The 16,374-nt window shown below is 34.5% G+C and overlaps 1 non-coding gene across 1 annotated transcript; it reads right to left on the bottom strand.

The window, feature by feature from the left end:
• Nucleotides 1–368: 368 nt before the first annotated feature.
• Nucleotides 369–475, bottom strand: LOC139850983 (small nucleolar RNA R71). Its single transcript, XR_011760351.1, has one exon. It is a non-coding gene; the product is annotated as a small nucleolar RNA R71 (small nucleolar RNA).
• Nucleotides 476–16,374: the final 15,899 nt, after the last annotated feature.

Genomic DNA, 16,374 nt, shown 5'->3' with positions numbered 1-16,374 from the left:
ATGATCTACCAATCTAGAATACCAGACAAACTGCTCCCCCTCTCACTCTTGCACCTATAAGAAGACCTGAAATTGAGGCTGAAAACTGGGAAGTCAAGGGACAGTTTATGCACAAGGTACGTGAGAACCAATTCGACGGAAGACTTAATAATAATCCGATAGAACATCTAGAAGCTTTTGAAGATTTATGTGAACAGTACAAAACCAAAGATGTTTCTTCAGATGCATTTAAATTAAGAACTTTTCCATACTCGTTAATCGAAGACGCAAAAGCATGGTTGAAAGCATCAAAACCTGATTCTATCACAACTTTCAACGAATTAAGAGATAAATTCATTACCCGATTTTTCCCACCGGCAAAAGCCGAAAGACTTAGAACTGAAATCACCACTTTTAAACAAAAGTCAGATGAAACTCTTTATGATGCATGGGAAAGATTAAAAAGAATGTTACGAAATTGTCCGCAACACGGATTGCAAAAAGGGCAAATATGTAGTGACCCGAACTTTTCCATGTTTATATATATATTAAATGAAATTGTTATTTACATGATTAAGTGTTTCCAACATGTTAAGCAATCAAACTTGTTACGACTTGATTAATTGAAATAGGTTTCATATAGACAATTGACCACCCAAGTTGACTGGTGATTCACGAACGTTAAAACTTGTAAAAACTATACGATGACATATATATGGTTATATATATAGTTAACATGATTTTATTATAAGTATGTATCTCATTAGGTATTTTAACAATGAGTTATATACATAAAAATGAGACTATTAATTTAAGAAACTCGAAAATGATATATATAACGATTATCGTTATAACAACGTCTTACTAGGTACATATGAATCATATTAAGATATTGATACACTTAGTTAATTATGTTAAATGATAAGTAAATATATTATTAAGTGTATTAACAATGAAATACATATGTAAAAATAAGACTACTAACTTAATGATTTCGAAACGAGACATATATGTAACGATTATCGTTGTAACGACATTTAACTGTATATATATCATACTAAGATATATTATATATCATAATATCATGATAATATAACAATTTAACATCTCATTTGTTATAATAAACAATGGGTTAACAACATTCAACAAGATCGTTAACCTAAAGGTTTCAAAACAACATTTACATGTAACGACTAACGATGACTTAACGACTCAGTTAAAATGTATATACATGTAGTGTTTTAATATGTATTCATACACTTTTGAAAGACTTCAAGACACTTATCAAAATACTTCTACATAACAAAAATGCTTACAATTACATCCTCGTTCAGTTTCATCAACAATTCTACTCGTATGCACCCGTATTCGTACTCGTACAATACACAGCTTTTAGATGTATGTACTATTGGTATATACACTCCAATGATCAGATCTTAGCAGCCCATGTGAGTCACCTAACACATGTGGGAACCATCATTTGGCAACTAGCATGAAATATCTCATAAAATTACAAAAATATGAGTAATCATTCATGACTTATTTACATGAAAACAAAATTACATATCCTTTATATCTAATTCATACACCAACGACCAAAAACACCTATAAACACTTTCATTCTTCAATTTTCTTCATCTAATTGATCTCTCTCAAGTCTATCTTCAAGTTCTAAGTGTTCTTCATAAATTCCAAAAGTTCTAGTTTCATAAAATCAAGAATACTTCCAAGATTGCAAGTTTACTTCCAAGTTTTCTAAATCCATTCCAAGTAATCATCCAAGATCAAGAAACCTTTGTTACTTACAGTAGGTTATCTTTCTAATACAAGGTAATAATCATATTCAAACTTTAATTCAATTTCTATAACTATAACAATCTTATTTCGAGTGGAAATCTTACTTGAAATTGTTTTCGTGTCATGATTCTGGTTCAAGAACTTTCAAGCCATCCAAGGATCCTTTGAAGCTAGATCTATTTTTATCATTTCCAGTAGGTTTATCCAAGGAACTTGAGGTAGTAATGATGTTCATAACATCATTCAATTCATATATATAAAGCTATCTTATTCGAAGGTTTAAACTTGTAATCACTAGAACATAGTTTAGTTAATTCTAAACTTGTTCGCAAATAAAAGTTAATCCTTCTAACTTGACTTTTAAAATCAACTAAACACATGTTCTATATCTATATCATATGCTAACTTAATGATTTAAAACTTGGAAACACGAAAAACACCGTAAAATCAGATTTACGCCGTCGTAGTAACACCGCGGGCTGTTTTGGGTTAGTTAATTAAAAACTATGATAAACTTTGATTTAAAAGTTGTTATTCTGGGAAAATGATTTTTATTATGAACATGAAACTATATGCAAAAATTATGGTTAAACTCAAAGTGGAAGTATGTTTTCTAAAATGGTCATCTAGACGTCGTTCTTTCGACTGAAATGACTACCTTTACAAAAACGACTTGTAACTTATTTTTCCGACTATAAACCTATACTTTTTCTGTTTAGATTCATAAAATAGAGTTTAATATGAAACCATAGCAATTTTATTCACTCAAAACGAATTTTAAATGAAGAAGTTATGGGTAAAACAAGATTGGATAATTTTTCTCATTTTAGCTACGTGAAAATTGGTAACAAATCTATTTCAACCATAAATTAATCAACTAGTATTGTATATTATGTAATCTTGAGATACCATAGACACGTATACAATGTTTCGACCTATCATGTCGACACATCTATATATATTTCGGAACAACCATAGACACTCTATATGTGAATGTTGGAGTTAGCTATACAGGGTTGAGGTTGATTCCAAAATATATATAGTTTGAGATGTGATCAATACTGAGATACGTATACACTGGGTCGTGGATTGATTCAAGATAATTTTTATCGATTTATTTCTGTACATCTAACTGTGGACAACTAGTTGTAGGTTCCTAACGAGGACAGCTGACTTAATAAACTTAAAACATCAAAATATATTAAAAGTATTGTAAATATATTTTGAACATACTTTGATATATATGTATATATTGTTATAGGTTCGTGAATCAACCAGTGGCCAAGTCTTAATTCCCGATGAAGTAAAAATCTGTGAAAGTGAGTTATAGTCCCACTTTTAAAATCTAATATTTTTGGGATGAGAATACATGCAGGTTTTATAAATGATTTACAAAATAGACACAAGTACGTGAAACTACATTCTATGGTTGAATTATCGAAATCGAATATGCCCCTTTTTATTAAGTCTGGTAATCTAAGAATTAGGGAACATACACCCTAATTGACGCGAATCCTAAAGATAGATCTATTGGGCCTAACAAACCCCATCCAAAGTACCGGATGCTTTAGTACTTCGAAATTTATATCATATCCGAAGGGTGTCCCGGAATGATGGGGATATTCTTATATATGCATCTTGTTAATGTCGGTTACCAGGTGTTCACCATATGAATGATTTTTTTCTCTCTATGTATGGGATGTATATTGAAATATGAAATCTTGTGGTCTATTGTTACGATTTGATATATATAGGTTAAACCTATAACTCACCAACATTTTTTGTTGACGTTTAAAGCATGTTTATTCTCAGGTGAATATTAAGAGCTTCCGCTGTTGCATACTAAAATAAGGACAAGATTTGGAGTCCATGTTTGTATGATATTATGTAAAAACTGCATTCAAGAAACATATGTAGATGTAATATATTTCTATTGTAAACCATTATGTAATGGTCGTGTGTAAACAATATATTTTAGATTATCATTATTTGATAATCTACGTAATGCTTTTGAAACCTTTATTGATAAAATAAAGGTTATGGTTGTTTTAAAAATGAATGCAGTCTTTGAAAAATGTCTCATATAGAGGTCAAAACCTCGCAACGAAATCAATTAATATGGAACGTTTATAATCAATATGAACGGGACATTTCAGTTGGTATTCGAGCGTTGGTCTTAGAGAACCAGAAAATTTGCATTAGTGTGTCTTATTGAGTTTGTTAGGATGCATTAGTGAGTCTGGACTTCGACCGTGTTTTCTTTAAAAATGATTGCTTAATATTTTTGTTGGAAACTATATATTATTAACATGTATATATTATGTGATATATTAATCTCTTAACATGTTTGATATTGTGTGATAGATGTCTACCTCTAGCACAAATCCCATTGACTCACCTAATAATAACGAAGAGTCGAATATATATTGGACTGATTCACAAGTTCCCGAAGAAGAACCGGAAGAAGAATCAGAACCGGAAGAGGAGGAACCGGAGGAGGAAATAGAACCGGTGGGGGAAATAATAAAACGGTTAAGTAAAAGAAAATCCTCAACCAACCGACCAAGGTTAATTATGGTCAATGGTGTTTCCGCCAAGGAAGCAAAATATTGGGAGGATTACCAATTCTCCGATGAATCGAATTCCGATGAGAATTCCGATGATGTTATAGAAATTACCCCAACTGAATTTAAAAAGGCAAAAGAAAATAATAAGGGAAAGGGCATAAAAATAGAGAAATCTAATTCCAACCCCGATGACCTTTATATTTATCGTCAACCCCCGAAGCCCTTAAGTTGTAACAATGACCCGGGAACCTCTAAACCACCAGGTTTTTCTAAACCGTAGTGGAAAACGACAGCTCGTATTAGGGGAACATCATATATCCTTAGAAACTTGGCAAAACGAACCAAAACCAAAGAAGAAGAAACGAGCCAGTCGGAATAAGATAGTTGTATTCGTGTGGTGTAATATATGTAATATAGTGTGCTTATGCTTTATGATATATGTAAAAATTGCTTGTATTAATAAGTATTTTTTTTTATGAATTTAACTCTTGTCTATTTTACAGTATAAAAACACAAAATGGATAGACAACCCAATATTTTAAGAGACCTACCCGGAGACATGATTGATGAAATCTTGTCTAGAGTCGGTCAGAATTCTTCGGCACAACTATTTACGGCGAAATCAGTTTGTAAGACATTCGAAGAACGTTCCAAGAATGTCTTGGTTTATAAGAGACTTTCGTTTGAAAGATGAGGGATATCACATTGGGAAACCCATAAGTTACGATGTGTTTACTTTGACGCATATATTGCGGGGAACCCAAATGCAATTTTACGCAACGGGTTAAGAAATTATTTTGACTCAATGTATCCGAATATATGACTTCATGATTTAGAAAAAGCGGCTAACATGCAACATAAAGAAGCATGATATGCTTACGGGTTAGTAATGTTCGCTTCTCACCAAAGTGAGAAAAAGAACATCGGGCTACAACTAGTAAACAAAACATTCCCACAAGTAACGGAGTTGGTAATTGGGGTAAGAAATGAGGTTTTTAGGTTATTACGAGACTGTTAGTCATTACGTAACCCTCGTCCCTTTAACGACGTTACAACACGCTGTCTTATCAACGGCCATAACGGTTATGTTCCACAAGACCAAGGATGGGAAGTAGTCCTAGTAAAACCAGAATGCATGACTTTTTTCTGGACGTATGAATTACGTGTCTTTATTGCCTTTGCTGAACGACTTGTGTACTAGCTAGAATTATCTTCACAACTATCTTGTATCAAAGTTATTGTGTGCTATATTTCATGCTTTATGTAAAATAAGCGGTATTGTAAGTTTGTAAAATATTGTATAAAAGTTGGAACGCGAAATATTATTATAATCAGTTTTTCATATAGAATTGTAGTAGTTGAATTGTATATTAGCTACTAAGTATGAACTTAACGGGTAGGTACTACCTGAATTTAAACTTATAAAACGCTAATATGAAGAAAAAGCTTTTATAAATGAGTTCATATTATGCTACGAAATACTATTAACTACTCTTAATATTCTGTATGATTAACTTGTTCCATTTGACTATTTTGAAGGAAATGGCACCGACTACTCGACACACCGTGAATATGAATGAAGAGGAATTCTGTACTTTTCTAGCTTCAAACATAGTCGCGGTACAGGCTGCGCTACATACCAACAATAATCTTGGATCTAGCAGTACAGGAAATCGTGTAGGATGCACCTACAAAGAATTCACTGCCTGCAAACCTTTGGAATTTGATGGAACCGAAGGACCGATCGGATTGAAACGGTGGATCGAGAAGGTCAAATCGGTGTTTGCCATAAGTAAGTGTACTGAAGAGGACAAAGTGAAGTACGCTACGCATACCTTCACAGGTTCTGCGTTAACATGGTCGAATACCTATCTAGAGCAAGTGGGACAAGATGATGCGTACGCACTACCGTGGTCAGCATTCAAGCACTTGATGAACGAGAAGTACCGTCCCAGAACCGAGGTCAATGAGCTCAAGACAGAACTTAGAGGGTTACGAACCCAAGGATTTGATATTACCACGTACGAAAGACGATTCACAGAATTGTGCCTATTGTGTCCGGGAGCGTTCGAAGATGAGGAAGAGAAGATCGACGTGTTTGTGAAAGGATTACCGGAAAGAATCCAAGAAGATATAAGTTCACACGAGCCCGCCTCCATACAACATGCATGTAGAATGGCTCACAAACTAGTGAACCAGATTGAGGAAAGAATTAAAGAACAGACGGCTGAAGAGGCCAATGTGAAGCAAGTCAAAAGAAAGTGGGAGGAAAATGGTGATAAGAATCACCAATACAACAACAACAGCAATTACAATAATAATCGCAACAATTATCCCAACAATCGCAACATCAATTGCAACTACAACAAACGGCCCAACAACAACAACAACAACAACAACAACAACAACAACAACAACAACAACAACAACAACAGCAACTACAACAATCATCCCAACAACAATAACAACCACAACAACAACAACAATCAGAAGCAGCTATGCCAAAGGTGTGAAAAGTATCACTCGGGGTTCTGCACCAAATTTTGAAACAAGTGTAAAAGAAATGGTGATAGCGCGGCGAAGTGTGAGGTCTACGGACCAGGGGTTAACAGAACGAAAGGAACAAATGGTGTCGGAACGAGTAATGGCGGAGCAAGTAGTGTCGGAGTAAGTTATGCCAATGTAGTTTGTTATAAATGTAGAAAATCGGGTCACATTATTAGAAATTGCCCGAACCAGGAGAACACGAATGGACAAGGACGCGGAAGAGTTTTCAATATTAATGCGGCAGAGGCACAGGAAGACCCGGAGCTTGTTACGGGTACGTTTCTTATTGACAATAAATCTGCTTACGTTTTATTTGATTCGGGTGCGGATAGAAGCTATATGAGTAGAGATTTTTGTGCTAAATTAAGTTGTCCATTGACACCATTGGATAGTAAATTTTTACTCGAATTAGCAAACGGTAAATTAATTTCAGCAGATAATATATGCCGGAATCGAGAAATTAAACTGGGTAGCGAAATATTTAAGATTGATTTGATACCAGTAGAGTTAGGGAGTTTTGATGTAATAGTTGGCATGGACTGGCTGAAGATGGTGAAAGCAGAGATCGTATGTTATAAAAATGCAATTCGCATTGTACGAGAAGAAGGAGAACCCTTAATGGTGTACGGAGAAAAGGGCAACATGAAGCTACATCTTATTAGTAATTTGAAGGCACAAAAACTAATAAGAAAAGGTTGCTATGCTGTTCTAGCACACGTCGAGAAAGTACAAACTGAAGAAAAGAGCATCAATGATGTTCCCGTCACAAAAGAATTTCCCGATGTATTTCCGAAAGAATTACCGGGACTACCTACACATCGATCTGTTGAATTTCAACTAGATCTTGTACCAGGAGCTGCACCAATAGCTTGTGCTCCTTATAGACTCGTACCCAGCAAGATGAAAGAACTGCAAAGCCAACTACAAGAACTATTAGAATGTGGTTTCATTCGACCAAGCACATCACCATGGGGAGCTCCTGTTTTGTTTGTCAAGAAGAAGGATGGTACATTTAGGTTGTGTATTGACTACAGAGAGTTGAACAAACTTACCATCAAAAGCCGTTATCCACTGCCGAGAATTGACGACTTATTTGATCAACTACAAGGCTCGTTGTTTTATTCGAAGATCGATTTACATTCTGGATATCATCAAATGCGAGTAAAGGAGGATGATATTCCAAAAACTGATTTTAGGACGCGTTATGGTCATTACGAGTTTATGGTTATGCCATTTGGATTGACTAACGCACCAGCTGTGTTCATGGACCTTATGAACCGAGTGTGTGGGCCATATCTTGACAAGTTTGTCATTGTTTTCATCGATGACATACTTATTTACTCAAAGAATGATCAAGAGCACGAAGAACATTTGAGAAAAGTGCTAGAAGTATTGAGGAAAGAAAAACTGTACGCTAAGTTTTCAAAGTGTGCATTTTGGTTGGAAGAAGTTCAATTCCTCGGTCACATAGTGAACAAAGAAGGTATCCAGGTGGACCCGGTAAAGATCAAAACCGTTGAAAAGTGGGAAACCCCAAAAACTCCGAAGCATATTCGTCAATTTTTAGGATTGGCTGGTTACTACAGAAGATTCATCCAAGATTTCTCCAAAATAGCAAAACCCTTGACTGCATTAACGCATAAAGGGAAGAAATTTAAATGGAAGGATGAACAATAAAAGGCGTTTCAATTATTGAAGAAAAAGCTAACTACGGCACCTATATTGTCATTGCCTGAAGGGAATGATGATTTTGTAATTTATTGTGACGCATCAAAGCAAGGTCTCGGTTGTGTATTAATGCAACGGATGAAGGTGATTGCTTATGCGTCTAGACAATTGAAGATTCACGAGCAAAATTATACGACGCATGATTTGGAATTAGGCGCGGTTGTTTTTGCATTAAAGACTTGGAGGAACTACTTATATGGGGTCAAAAGTATTATATATACCGAACACAAAAGTCTTCAACACATATTTAATCAGAAACAACTGAATATGAGGCAGCTTAGGTGGATTGAATTGTTGAATGATTACGACTTTGAGATTCGTTACCACCCGGGGAAGGCAAATGTGGTAGCCGACGCCTTGAGCAGAAAGGACAGAGAACCCATTCGAGTAAAATCTATGAATATAATGATTCACACTAACCTTACTACTCAAATAAAGGAGGCGCAACAAGGAGTGTTAAAAGAGGGAAATTTAAAGGATGAAATACCCAAAGGATCAGAGAAGCATCTTAATATTCGAGAAGACGGAACTCGGTATAGGGCTGAAAGAATTTGGGTACCAAAATTTGGAAATATGAGAGAAATGGTACTTAGAGAAGTTCATAAAACCATATACCAATACATCCTGGAACGCGGAAGATGTACAAGGATCTCAAGAAACATTTTTGGTGGCCGGGTATGATAGCCGATGTTGCTAAATACGTAGGAGAATGTTTGACGTGTTCTAAAGTCAAAGCTGTGCATCAGAAACCATCAGGTCTACTTCAACAATCCGAAATCCCGGAATGGAAATGGGAAAACATTACCATGGATTTCATTACTAAATTTCCAAGGACTGCAAGTGGTTATGATACTATTTGGGTAATAGTTGATCGTCTCACCAAGTCAGCACACTTCCTGCCAATAAGAGAAGATGATAAGATGGAGAAGTTAGCACGACTGTATTTGAAGGAAGTCATCTCCAGACATGGAATACCAATCTCTATTATCTCTGATAGGGATGGCAGATTTATTTCAAGATTCTGGCAGACATTACAGCAAGCATTGGGAACTCGTCTAGACATGAGTACTTCCTATCATCCATAAACTAATGGGCAGAGCGAAAGGACGATACAAACGCTTGAAGACATGCTACGAGCTTGTGTTATTGATTTCGGAAACTGTTGGGATCGACATCTACCGTTAGCAAAATTTTCCTACAACAACAGCTATCATTCAAGCATTGAGATGGCGCCGTTTGAAGCACTTTATGGTAGAAAGTGCAGGTCTCCGATTTGTTGGAGTGAAGTGGGGGATAGACAGATTACAGGTCGGGAGATAATACAAGAAACTACCGAGAAGATCATCCAAATTCAACAACGGTTGAAAACCGCCCAAAGTCGACAAAAGAGCTACGCCGACATTAAAAGAAAAGACATAGAATTTGAAATTGGAGAAATGGTCATGCTTAAGGTTGCACCTTGGAAAGGTGTTGTTCGATTTGGTAAACGGGGGAAATTAAATCCAAGGTATATTGGACCATTCAAGATTATTGATCGTGTCGGACCAGTAGCTTACCGAATTGAGTTACCTCAACAACTTGCGAATGTACATAACACTTTCCACGTCTCGAATTTGAAGAAATGTTTTGCTAAAGAAGATCTCACTATTCCGTTGGATGAAATCCAAATCAATGAAAAACTTCAATTCATTGAAGAACCCGTCGAAATAATGGATCGTGAGGTTAAGAGACTTAAACAAAACAAGATACCGATTGTTAAGGTTCGATGGAATGCTCGTAGAGGACCTGAGTTCACCTGGGAGCGTGAAGATCAGATGAAGAAGAAATACCCGCATTTATTTCCAGAAGATACGTCAACACCTCCAACTGCATAAAATTTCGGGACGAAATTTATTTAACGGGTAGGTACTGTAGTGACCCGAACTTTTCCATGTTTATATATATATTAAATAAAATTATTATTTACATGATTAAGTGTTTCCAACATGTTAAGCAATCAAACTTGTTAAGACTTGATTAATTGAAATAGGTTTCATATAGACAATTGACCACCCAAGTTGACCGGTGATTCACGAACGTTAAAACTTGTAAAAACTATACGACAACATATATATGGTTATATATATAGTTAACATGATTTTATTATAAGTATGTATCTCATTAGGTATTTTAACAATGAGTTATATACATAAAAATTAGACTATTAATTTAAGAAACTCGAAAACGATATATATAACGATTATCGTTATAACTACGTCTTACTAGGTACATATGAATCATATTAAGATATTGTTACACTTGGTTAATTATGTTAAATGATAAGTAAATATATTATTAAGTGTATTAACAATGAAACACATATGTAAAAATAAGACTACTAACTTAATGATTTCGAAACGAGACATATATGTAACGATTATCGTTGTAACGTCATTTAACTGTATATACATCATACTAAGATATATTATATATATCATAATATCATGATAATATAACAATTTAACATCTCATTTGTTATAATAAATAATGGGTTAACGACATTCAACAAGATCGTTAACCTAAAGGTTTCAAAACAACATTTACATGTAACGACTAACGATGACTTAACGACTCAGTTAAAATGTATATATACATGTAGTGTTTTAATATGTATTCATACACTTTTGAAAGACTTCAAGACACTTATCAAAATACTTCTACGTAACAAAAATGCTTACAATTACATCCTCGTTCAGTTTCATCAACAATTCTACTCGTATGCACCCGTATTCGTACTCGTACAATACACAGCTTTTAGATGTATGTACTATTGGTATATACACTCCAATGATCAGCTCTTAGCAGCCCATGTGAGTCACCTAACACATGTGGAAACCATCATTTGGCAACTAGTATGAAATATCTCATAAAATTACAAAAATATGAGTAATCATTCATGACTTATTTACATGAAAACAAAATTACATATCCTTTATATCTAATCCATACACCAACGACCAAAAATACCTACAAACACTTTCATTCTTCAATTTTCTTCATCTAATTGATCTCTCTCAAGTCTATCTTCAAGTTCTAAGTGTTCTTTATAAATTCCAAAAGTTCTAGTTTCATAAAATCAAGAATACTTCCAAGATTGCAAGTTTACTTCCAAGTTTTCTAAATCCATTCCAAGTAATCATCCAAGATCAAGAAACCTTTGTTACTTATAGTAGGTTATCTTTCTAATACAAGGTAATAATCATATTCAAACTTTAATTCAATTTCTATAACTATAACAATCTTATTTCGAGTGGAAATCTTACTTGAAATTGTTTTCGTGTCATGATTCTGCTTCAAGAACTTTCAAGCCATCCAAGGATCCTTTGAAGCTAGATCTATTTTTCTCATTTCCAGTAGGTTTATCCAAGGAACTTGAGGTAGTAATGATGTTCATAACATTATTCAATTCATACATATAAAGCTATCTTATTCGAAGGTTTAAACTTGTAATCACTAGAACATAGTTTAGTTAATTATAAACTTGTTCGCAAATAAAAGTTAATCCTTCTAACTTGACTTTTAAAATCAACTAAACACATGTTCTATATCTATATGATATGCTAACTTAATGATTTAAAACCTGAAAACACGAAAAACACCGTAAAATCGGATTTACGCCGTCGTAGTAACACCGCGGGCTGTTTTGGGTTAGTTAATTAAAAACTATGATAAACTTTGATTTAAAAGTTGTTATTCTGGGAAAATGATTTTTATTATGAACATGAAACTATATCCAAAAATTATGGTTAAACTTAAAGTGGAAGTATGTTTTCTAAAATGGTCATCTAGATGTCGTTCTTTCGACTGAAATGACTACCTTTACAAAAACAACTTGTAACTTATTTTTCCGACTATAAACCTATACTTTTTCTGTTTAGATTCATAAAATAGAGTTTAATATGAAACCATAGCAATTTGATTCACTCAAAACGGATTTAAAATGAAGAAGTTATGGGTAAAACAAGATTGGATAATTTTTCTCATTTTAGCTACGTGAAAATTGGTAACAAATCTATTCCAACCATAACTTAATCAACTTGTATTGTATATTATGTAATCTTGAGATACCATAGACACGTATACAATGTTTCGACCTATCATGTCGACACATCTATATATATTTCGGAACAACCATAGACACTCTATATGTGAATGTTGGAGTTAGCTATACATGGTTGAGGTTGATTCCAAAATATATATAGTTTGAGTTGTGATCAATACTGAGATACGTATACACTGGGTCATGGATTGATTCAAGATAATATTTATCGATTTATTTCTGTACATATAACCGTGGACAACTAGTTGTAGGTTACTAACGAGGACAGCTGACTTAATAAACTTAAAACATCAAAATATATTAAAAGTGTTGTAAATATATTTTGAACATACTTTGATATATATGTAGATATTGTTATAGGTTCGTGAATCAACCAGTGGCCAAGTCTTACTTCCCGACGAATTAAAAATCTGTGAAAGTGAGTTATAGTCCCACTTTTAAAATCTAATATTTTTGAGATGAGAATACATGCAGGTTTTATAAATGATTTACAAAATAGACACAAGTACGTGAAACTACATTCTATGGTTGAATTATCGAAATCGAATATGCCCCTTTTTATTAAGTCTGGTAATCTAAGAATTAGGGAACAGACACCCTAATTGACGCGAATCCTAAAGATAGATCTATTGGGCCTAACAAACCCCATCTAAAGTACCGGATGATTTAGTACTTCGAAATTTATATCATATCCGAAGGGTGTCCCGGAATGATGGGGATATTCTTATATATGCATCTTGTTAATGTCGGTTACCAGGTGTTCACCATATGAATGATTTTTTTCTCTCTATGTATGGGATGTATATTGAAATATGAAATCTTGTGGTCTATTGTTACGATTTGATATATATAGGTTAAACCTATAACTCACCAACATTTTTTGTTGACGTTTAAAGCATGTTTATTCTCAGGTGAATATTAAGAGCTTCCGCTGTTGCATACTAAAATAAGGACAAGATTTGGAGTCCATGTTTGTATGATATTATGTAAAAGCTGCATTCAAGAAACATATGTCGATGTAATATATTTCTATTGTAAACCATTATGTAATGGTCGTGTGTACACAGTATATTTTAGATTATCATTATTTGATAATCTACGTAATGCTTTTGAAACCTTTATTGATAAAATAAAGGTTATGGTTGTTTTAAAAATGAATGCAGTCTTTGAAAAACGTCTCATATAGAGGTCAAAACCTCGCAACGAAATCAATTAATATGGAACGTTTATAATCAATATGAACGGGACATTTCAAAATAGTACAAACTTTTTATCATGGTATTGATGAACATACTCTTGGTATATTAGATTCAGCCGCTGGAGGAGTATTTATGTACAAATCACCTAATCAAGAGTATGACATGTTAGAAGACATGCCAGTTCATACTTTTGAATGGACACCGTCTCGAGATCAACAACCTAGAAGGACGGTGGCAAGCCTTGAAGAAAATGAAGATAACAACACAACCATAGCTTCACTATCGAATCAATTTAAAAAGTTTGGAAGAGAAATAGAGAAACTAAATTCAACAGGTTTAGCATTGCAAGTAGGATGTGAAATCTGTGGACAACCACATTTCACGAAAGATTGTGATATCAATGATCGGCCAATTAACTCAGTAGCACAAGTTAATTTTATGTCCAATCAAAGACAAGGCAATTTTCAAGGAGGGAATTCTAATTATCCACCTGCAAACCCAGGATATCAAAACCCGAAGAATTTTGCTTTTTAAAGAAATGGACCACCTGGCTTCTTCAATAGAAACCAACCTCCATTTCCACCTCAACAAAATTTCCAACAATTACCGTATCAACAACAAAATCATAACACGCAACCAGTAGAGAAGAAATCTAACTTTGAAGAAGTTATGATGAATTTTGTCAAAAGTCATTCAGAAATGAATGAGCAAGTGAAGAGACAATTACATCATTCCCAAACGGAAAACGAGCAAGTACAAAGGAATCATCAATCATCAATTCAAAACCTTGAAAGAGATATGGGAAGAATATCCCAATTGCTTGCTGAAAGGCAATCGGGCACTTTACCATCCAACACGCAACAAAACCCTAAGGGTAAGGAAACTCAAAATTCAAGTAATATTTCACAAGTTAATTCTATCACTACGCGAACTGGGTTAACCATTAACCCAGATATTCCAAAGCCTCTCACTCCTATTCATGTTTCACAAGAAAACGAACCTGTGGTGGAAGAAAATACGACGCAAACCACAAGTGCACCAAAGACTCAAAATCAACCACCATTGAAGGTATACAAACCTCCAATTCCATATCCGCAACGTTTGAAGAAAGATAAATTAGAAGCACAATACAACAAATTTGCTGACATGATTAAGCAATTTTGTATAAATGTACCGCTTGTAGATGTTCTTGCGGGTATGCCGAATTATGGAAGATTTATCAAAGATCTCATAGCTGACAAAGGAAAATATGCAGAAGTTTCAACCACATTCCTTAATGAGGAATGCTCAGCAATTTTACAAAGAAAAATATGCCACCAAAACTTGGAGATCCTAGAAGTTTCATCATTCCTTGTCTAATGGGAGATTCAGTGATGTACGATGCATTAGCTGATTTAGGAGCGAGAATTAACCTTATGCCTCACTCCTTGTACTTAAAATTGAACTTAGGTGATTTAAAACCAACCAGGATGTGTATACGATTAGCTGATAGAACTTACAACTATCCTATTGGCATTGCTGAAAACCTACCGGTTAAAGTAAATCACTTAATCTTTCCTGCTGATTTCGTTGTTCTTGAAATGGAAGAAGATAGTAAGGTTCCCCTAATTCTAGGGCATCCCTTTTTAAATACTGCAGACGCAATTGTGGGCGTAAAAGAGAAAAATCTCAGCTTAGGTCTGGGGGAGGATAGAATTATATTGAACATAGATAAGGCTATGAAACACCCTATGTCTCCTGATGATGAATGTTTCCAAATAGACATTGTTGATTATTGTATTGAGGAAGAACTACAAGAACTATTAAATATCGACACCTCAGATTTCACCCCGATGGGTGAAGGTGAAGATTTAGACGAGCTGTTGAAGGTATTCACTGATGAAGAATACGTAGAAGAAGAAATTCTCGGGGAAGATGAACCTTTTGAAGAAATTACCGATGTAATAGGTTTCGGATAAAATCTTCCTTGGAAGAACAACCCACCTTGGAGCTTAAAGAACTCCTGGAACATTTGGAGTATGCTTATCTCCAAGGAACGTCACAATTACCCGTTATAATTTCATCAAAACTTTCCAATGACGAAAAGGGTAGGTTAATGTCTGTTTTAAAAATCCACAAAAAGGCAATTGCCTGGAAAACAACTGATATCCCTGGGATTAACCCTGATTATTGTAATCATAAAATCCTAATGGAAGAAGATTTTAAACTCGTGGTACAAAGTCAACGGAGGTTAAACCCTAACATGAAAGAAGTTGTCAAAAAATAGGTTATCAAATTACTTGATGCCGGGTTAATTTACCCTATATCCGATAGCCCGTGGGTAAGTCTTGTGCAAGTAGTACCTAAAAAAGGGGGTACGACTGTTATTCTAAATGATAAAGACGAACTCGTTCCTACAAGAACAGTCACTGGGTGGAGAGTCTGTATAGACTATCGTCGTCTAAATGACACTACAAGG

Source organism: Rutidosis leptorrhynchoides, chromosome 5 (genome assembly GCF_046630445.1).
Source record: "Rutidosis leptorrhynchoides isolate AG116_Rl617_1_P2 chromosome 5, CSIRO_AGI_Rlap_v1, whole genome shotgun sequence".
Lineage (NCBI taxonomy): Eukaryota > Viridiplantae > Streptophyta > Magnoliopsida > Asterales > Asteraceae > Rutidosis > Rutidosis leptorrhynchoides.
This window is presented reverse-complemented; position numbering and strand designations above follow the sequence as displayed.